This window comes from Mytilus californianus, unplaced genomic scaffold (genome assembly GCF_021869535.1).
Source record: "Mytilus californianus isolate M0D057914Y unplaced genomic scaffold, xbMytCali1.0.p SCAF_8, whole genome shotgun sequence".
NCBI lineage: Eukaryota > Metazoa > Mollusca > Bivalvia > Mytilida > Mytilidae > Mytilus > Mytilus californianus.
In genome coordinates this window covers 82,451,154-82,457,748 of record NW_026262734.1, presented here as the reverse complement: position 1 = coordinate 82,457,748, position 6,595 = coordinate 82,451,154, and positions in this window count along the sequence as shown.

Sequence of the window (6,595 nt, the reverse complement as noted above, 5' to 3'; positions counted from 1 at the left end):
TGGAGTCATGGGTCAAAAACTACTTTTTTTTAATTTTGTATTACATGTACCTACAAATTAAAAAAACTAAATGGAAATTATTTAATTAAAAGTTCAAGTAACAATGAGCTGTTCAACCCGGTTCTTCATCAATTCCTTGGAAATTAAATACGGGTGTAGCTATTAATTATATATTATATGCCAATTTTTTTTTTTCAATTATATCATGTTATATCTACCGCAGTACATGTATTTTAATAAAACGCTATTTTTGATATGCAGTTTATTTAAGTATTTTAGTCACTGTGTTAACTCAAGACTCAAGATATTTGTTTGTAATGGAATGTTGAAAATGATGATATTTTTTAAATTTGTAGATTTGCAGTACATTTCATACCATTTAAGTATGCGTTATCAAATATGAAATATTTGTTTGTAATGGAATGTTGAAAATGATGATATTTTTTAAATTTGTAGATTTGCAGTACATTTCATACCATTTAAGTATGCGTTATCAAATATGAAAATGAAGACGATGTTTTCTTTTTAAATCACCACATTATGTGAATTCATTTATAACTTGGGGCAGGGGGGTGGGGGTAGGAGGGGACAGTCTGATTTCTTCAAGGTCATTTTGTATTCCAGATTGAAGTTTTACTCACTGCCGTCTGTGTTTCTATATTATGTCCTAGATTGATATTACGTTTTAAGATTCTGAAAATATTTGACCTCCAGTACCATTACACAACATCATTTGTCAATATTACATGCTTGTTGCATTATTTTTTTTACCTTCATTGATATTAAGTTATCACTATTTTGTATCACTTATTTATTTTTGCTAACTTCATACAAAGTATAAATTTAAAGCATGCAATTGCTGAGATTTCACTTAGATTTCTTGGTTTATGCAAATTTAGTGAAAAATAAGTACTCAAGTATAGTAATGGAAACTTTACTTGTATATTTTTCATGTATAACTATCACTATTTATAGTAGTGATTTACCCTTGCGGTCATAAAAGTTTCGAGCACTATTATCATACTCAGACTCAGAAATCAACCAATCAAAATACTTGTATTTGGTGTTTTGAGCGCAATTTTTGTACTAAAATTTATGCTCGAAAGTTTTATGACCGCAAGGCCAGGATGGTTTGTTATGTATTATATTCATTTGTTAAATTTATTACTGTAAATTCAGATATTATTGTGAGGTTTTTATTAATGTGTATAATGCCATTAGATGAGTATTGCAATAATAACAACTTGCATTTTGATATTTGATGAATATATCTGTATGCAGTTTTTCCTGCAATCCTATTTTATAATTAATCCTAAATTTTTGTTGGTCATTGCAAATTTGCAATAATAAATGCTCACAATAATTTCTGAATTTACAGTATTCATTTGTTGAATTTATTATCATTTTCATGGGAAATCATAAAAACTGCAAGTAATTTTACTTAAGAAGCAATAAGAAGTTTCGTCAAAGTATACTGTGGCTATATCAAGATTTTGATGTTAAAAATAATATATTTCAGTACAGATGTACGACTTATTGATATATAATTTTCAACTGCAGTTCATACTAATATGCATCAGATCAATGTAATATACTATGTATATATATATTTAATGATTGTGATAATCATTGTTGCAAATAAAATTTAAAACTTTAGATTTACTTTTCTGTTTATAGAAAATATCTAGCTGAACACCTTAAAATCAAGGAGATATGGTATGCCTGCCAATGAGACAACTATCCACAGAGGAACAATGAACAAAGATATGAACAACTTAAGGTGGCCTCCAAGTTTCTAACAATAAGCAAAATCTGCACTGTACAGTAAGCTATAAAATACCATGTTGACAAATTGTAAAATAATTCAAGAGTGGTTGCTTACATGCATAATGATTATGTTAGCCTATAGATATTTGTTACTTTTGAAACTCATTTTTTATTGGGCCTTTAATAACTTACAAATGTTCATACATCCAAAGTCAAATGTTTATTTCAGCCAATCCTCACTTCAGAAAATATAGAGATGCCTATGTCCATCCTTCTGACAATGTAAGGGCTGACCTTACACCTGTATATATGTCTCTGGTATTAGTAGGGTGCCCATTGTCCAAAAAGTCGTCTAGTTAACGAGTTCAAGTTAACGGATAACACACGGCTGATTTTTTTTTGCAAATTATAGGAAACTCATTATATTTTAAAATCACGATTGTCGTCGTAATGTCCCATGGTCACGATTTTCTAAATTTCGTGTTTTTACAGGGTACCTCCAGATACCGTATTGTACGGGATATCTTTAACATGAAAAATAAAATTATTACACTCTTTGTTGGTGGTTAAAATAGTACTTATGATGTAGTTTATACATTAAATATATGATATAACAAAAGCGGAAAGTATTTAAGTGATTTTGCTATAATTATTTCAGCATTGAAGTAAGACTAAAATTTTACCCTAAATTTACCACATTTTCATCGAAAGCAAAATTGTTACGAGCATCATCACGATAATTTTTGCTCTGATTAAAGCAATAAGACACGGTGCTTGTGTGTGCCAAATTTCATGTGTGAAATAAAAGTAGTTTTGAAGAAATAAGCTATGAAAAACACAAATTAAGTCAACATTTTGGCATTGATTAAAAACGGATTATCCGGTGACATAATCATTTTGTTGCTTACACTATTAGGTCATTAACAAGGACAGTGTTATGTCACTTATTACATTTCTCATTTTTGCTTGTTGTGTGGTTGATTTATTTGTTTTGAATAGCCAGCTAACTTTGTAAATTATTATTTTCTTCGGTAGAATATTTTTGGTGTCTGTTTTTCAATACTTTTTAACTTTTTATTGAATAGATATTTTGTTATAATTGTAGTATAATAATCAAATCGGTCGGTTTCGTGTCACATCCGGAATATGGCACATCAAGTCTTATGTTATCAAGTGTTATGGTCTTGCACGATGTTTTCGACCTAAATCCCCCTCGGTGTGAAGACAACAAAAAGGTATCACCATTCCTTCTATAAATTATACACCAGCAGAAACAACTGCAATAATTCCAAAGCTGAATTGGCAATAGGTTTGTTCGAGCAACCATCTGAAGCCAATGACTTATGTGTGTCAAGCTGCTACACATTCATATTTTTTCCGCGGCTTTGCTGCGCAAAAATTTATTTTCACTTTTGTACACATTTTTATCCTTAAATATCCTGCATTTCATGTTGCAAAGTATTCATTTTTATCCGGTCTTGTGCATAGTCAGTGATTTTCAGTTCATACCAGGCCAACTTATTGACTTTCAAAATCTTCCTCCCCTCCCTCCATTCGAAATCAAATGGTCGTTCCCTTAATGAAAGCTAACGGAAGGGAGTTATCAATTTATAGTCTGAGAAAAGTACGATCATAAACATCATTACCGCTGGTACAGCATGTTTAACTAACTTACTGAATTATGTCGAAATTCTTAGAGAAAGGGATTATTATATACATTCTCGCCACAATGTCGCCTTTTTGTGCTGATGTGGCGTAAAGCTATCAACAATCAATCAATCAATACATTCTTTATATGCCTGTTCCAAGTCAGGATCGAACTGGTATTTGAGTGGTTGTCGTTGTTTCAAGTCTGCCAAATTGTTTTGGCAAATTGTTTTTTATAAATTATACCGTTATTTTTCTCAAATGAATTGTTTCAATGTTTTTATGTCCGGGCCTTTTATAGCCGATCATACGGTATGGATTTTTCTCATTGTTGAAGACCGAATAGTTGCCAATAACTGCTTACTTCCGCATCTCCTTATTTTTATATATACAAGTATTACATGAAATTAACATTATCAATGTTCCATGCAAATGAGGTAAGGTCAGATGAACTGGGCCACACAGACATGTACACTTTGCTACCACCCCATACACCAAATATAATAATTGATCCACTCCTTATAGTATCTGAGATAAGGACTTGACCACTAAAACTTAACCTTGTTCACTGATCCATGAAATGAGGTCGAGGTCAGGTGAACCATGTATTACCGACATGTAGACCTTGCAAGGATACTATATATTAGTAACAAATAAAGTTATCCTAGAACTCATGATAAAAGAGATGCGAAGGATACTAAAGTGAAATTCAAACTCACAAGTGAGACATTCACATAACGAAAAAAAGCTATACAGTTTTTTAGCAGTCACTAATCCATGAACATGAGGTCAAGGAAAATAATTATATGACAGACGGGAACTTCGTAACACAATGGATCTATATACAAAGTATGATAATCCGAATCTTCCACCCTCTGATATATAAAGATATACAAATAGTTTACGGTGTTGCCGCCTCCACCATCAGAATGTATGCTGTATGCCTCGCATTCTGCGACTTGCTTCGAGTGCGATTTAAAACAGAACAACTGAAATAAGCTCTCTAACCAGACTAAACCTGGTCGGTGGGCTTTCAACTTGACAGAAGACAATGAAATGTAATAGCTACTGCTAGCTTAGGCAATCGCGTGCTCGTAAATATAAGCTCATATGCAGATAACGAAATCAGAGATCTATATTTTAAATTGATGTTGTTAGAACCCTCTTTTTGTAGATAGACTTCAGGTAAATTGTAGGCCAATTTATGCTCAAGACGGCATATAAGTGTGTAAGATGGAGTGATTAACCTGTTTCTAATTGTCATTTTGTTCTTCTTCTTCTTTAAGTTTCTAGCGATCCTTCAATTATTGAAGATTATTCGCCGGGCGTCGACTATAAATTTTTATAAATTACATTGTAGCAAGAAAAAAAAAGGAAACAAAATCAAAAAAATCAAAATAATGTATGTACATTTGAAAAATTTCATTTAGATAAAACTATATACATTTGATAACAAAATAGTTAGGGATAGAAAATGGGGATGAGAGCAGATTCTGAGATCATACTCTTGAATCCCTGTACCGTACTGCATGATACTATTTGTTGTGGCAGATGATTCCAATTTATAACTGTTCGTGGATAAAATGAATATTTATAACTGTCTTTAGATGTTTGTATTTGCCTAAATGAGTGTGGATTGCTATGTCTAGTTCTATTGTGGGATCAAAAGGTTATATGTAGGGACTGCAACAATTTCGTGTATAATTTTGTAGAAGAAGACAAGTCTGTATCGTAAACGCCTAATTTCAAGTGGGTACCAATTTAAGCCTGTCATCATTTCAGTAACTGAGCTGGTGTTGTGGAAGCGGTTGTTTTCATAACCGTTTGACGGCCAACCCTCCCCCTTTTCACCGTTTGCATTCTTTCTTATTTCTATATAGCAAAGATATACTCCGACCTGCTAATTCAATCTACTATACGTTACCGGTAATATTAAACCAGTTTTGGAACTAAGTACAATTGTATGTACTTCCACACTCACCAAAAGAAAACTGGATTTTTTCCCAGAAAATCATTGCGAACACCTTCCATCAAAAGACGGAAAAATTAAATTTTGGAAGGGCAACTTATAAATGTTAATAACTAAAAATCATCTCGAGAGATCACTTGTATCGAATCTTATGAAAACTTTCCGAATTTTGACATTTTAATAGGTCAAGGTCACTGTTTATTAACAGGTGAATGAAATTGTAGATGTGCACCCTATAAGTACAAATGTCAATCTCGAACCATATTTGGCAACATAAATATCAAATTAGTCCTAAATATAGAAACTATAGTTATAATCCTTTGAAATATTCGAATTTATTTTGCTATAAACGCGTATATGTAGGAGCGACCAGCTGTCTAAACGTGACTCTGCGTTTTCCTTGAAATTTTAGCTTTGACCTTTGACCCAGATTTAAGAAAATCGTGACCACTGTAGACAACGACGACATCAATATTTCGATGAGGCTTGTTCTCCTCTTTCCAATGATGTCAAATACAGCCGTGTGTTATTCCGTTAACTCAAATCGATAAAATTGTTGACTGGGCACCCTACTATATGCTGTTTCCGGCGTTGGCGGCGACGGCAATGGCGGCGTCAACAATGTATTAGTTTGTGATTAGGTCTAGTTCATGGTGAACCACTAGTGGTAGGTCAATGATATTTGGTATGCAGTTGTATTAGCATTGGCACATTTCATTACCATAGAGATTATTTGGGCCCGTCCCCTCAGTCAAGGTCTATTGACTTTGAAACTTTTCATAGTTTACATGTTTTAGTTTGTGATTAGGTCAATTTATGGGGAACCACTAGTGGTAGGTCAATGATATATGGTATGCAGTTGTATAAGCATTGGCATATCTCATTTCCATGGAGATTATTTGGCTCCGCCCCCTTAGACTTAGACTTAGACTTTGAAAATTTTGCTAAGCTAACATGTATAAGTTTGTGATTAGGTCAGTTCAAGGGGAACCATTAGTGGTAGGCCAATGTTAATTGGTGTTCACTTGTATAAGCATTAGCACATCTCATTTCCATGGAGAATATTTGGCCCCGCCCCCTCAGTCATGGTCTATAAAATACTTTGAAACTTTTGCTTAGTTTACATGTATTAGTTTGTGATTAGATCAGTTTAAGATGAACTGCTAATGTTAAGTCAATGATATTTGGTATGCAAATTTATTGGCATTTGCA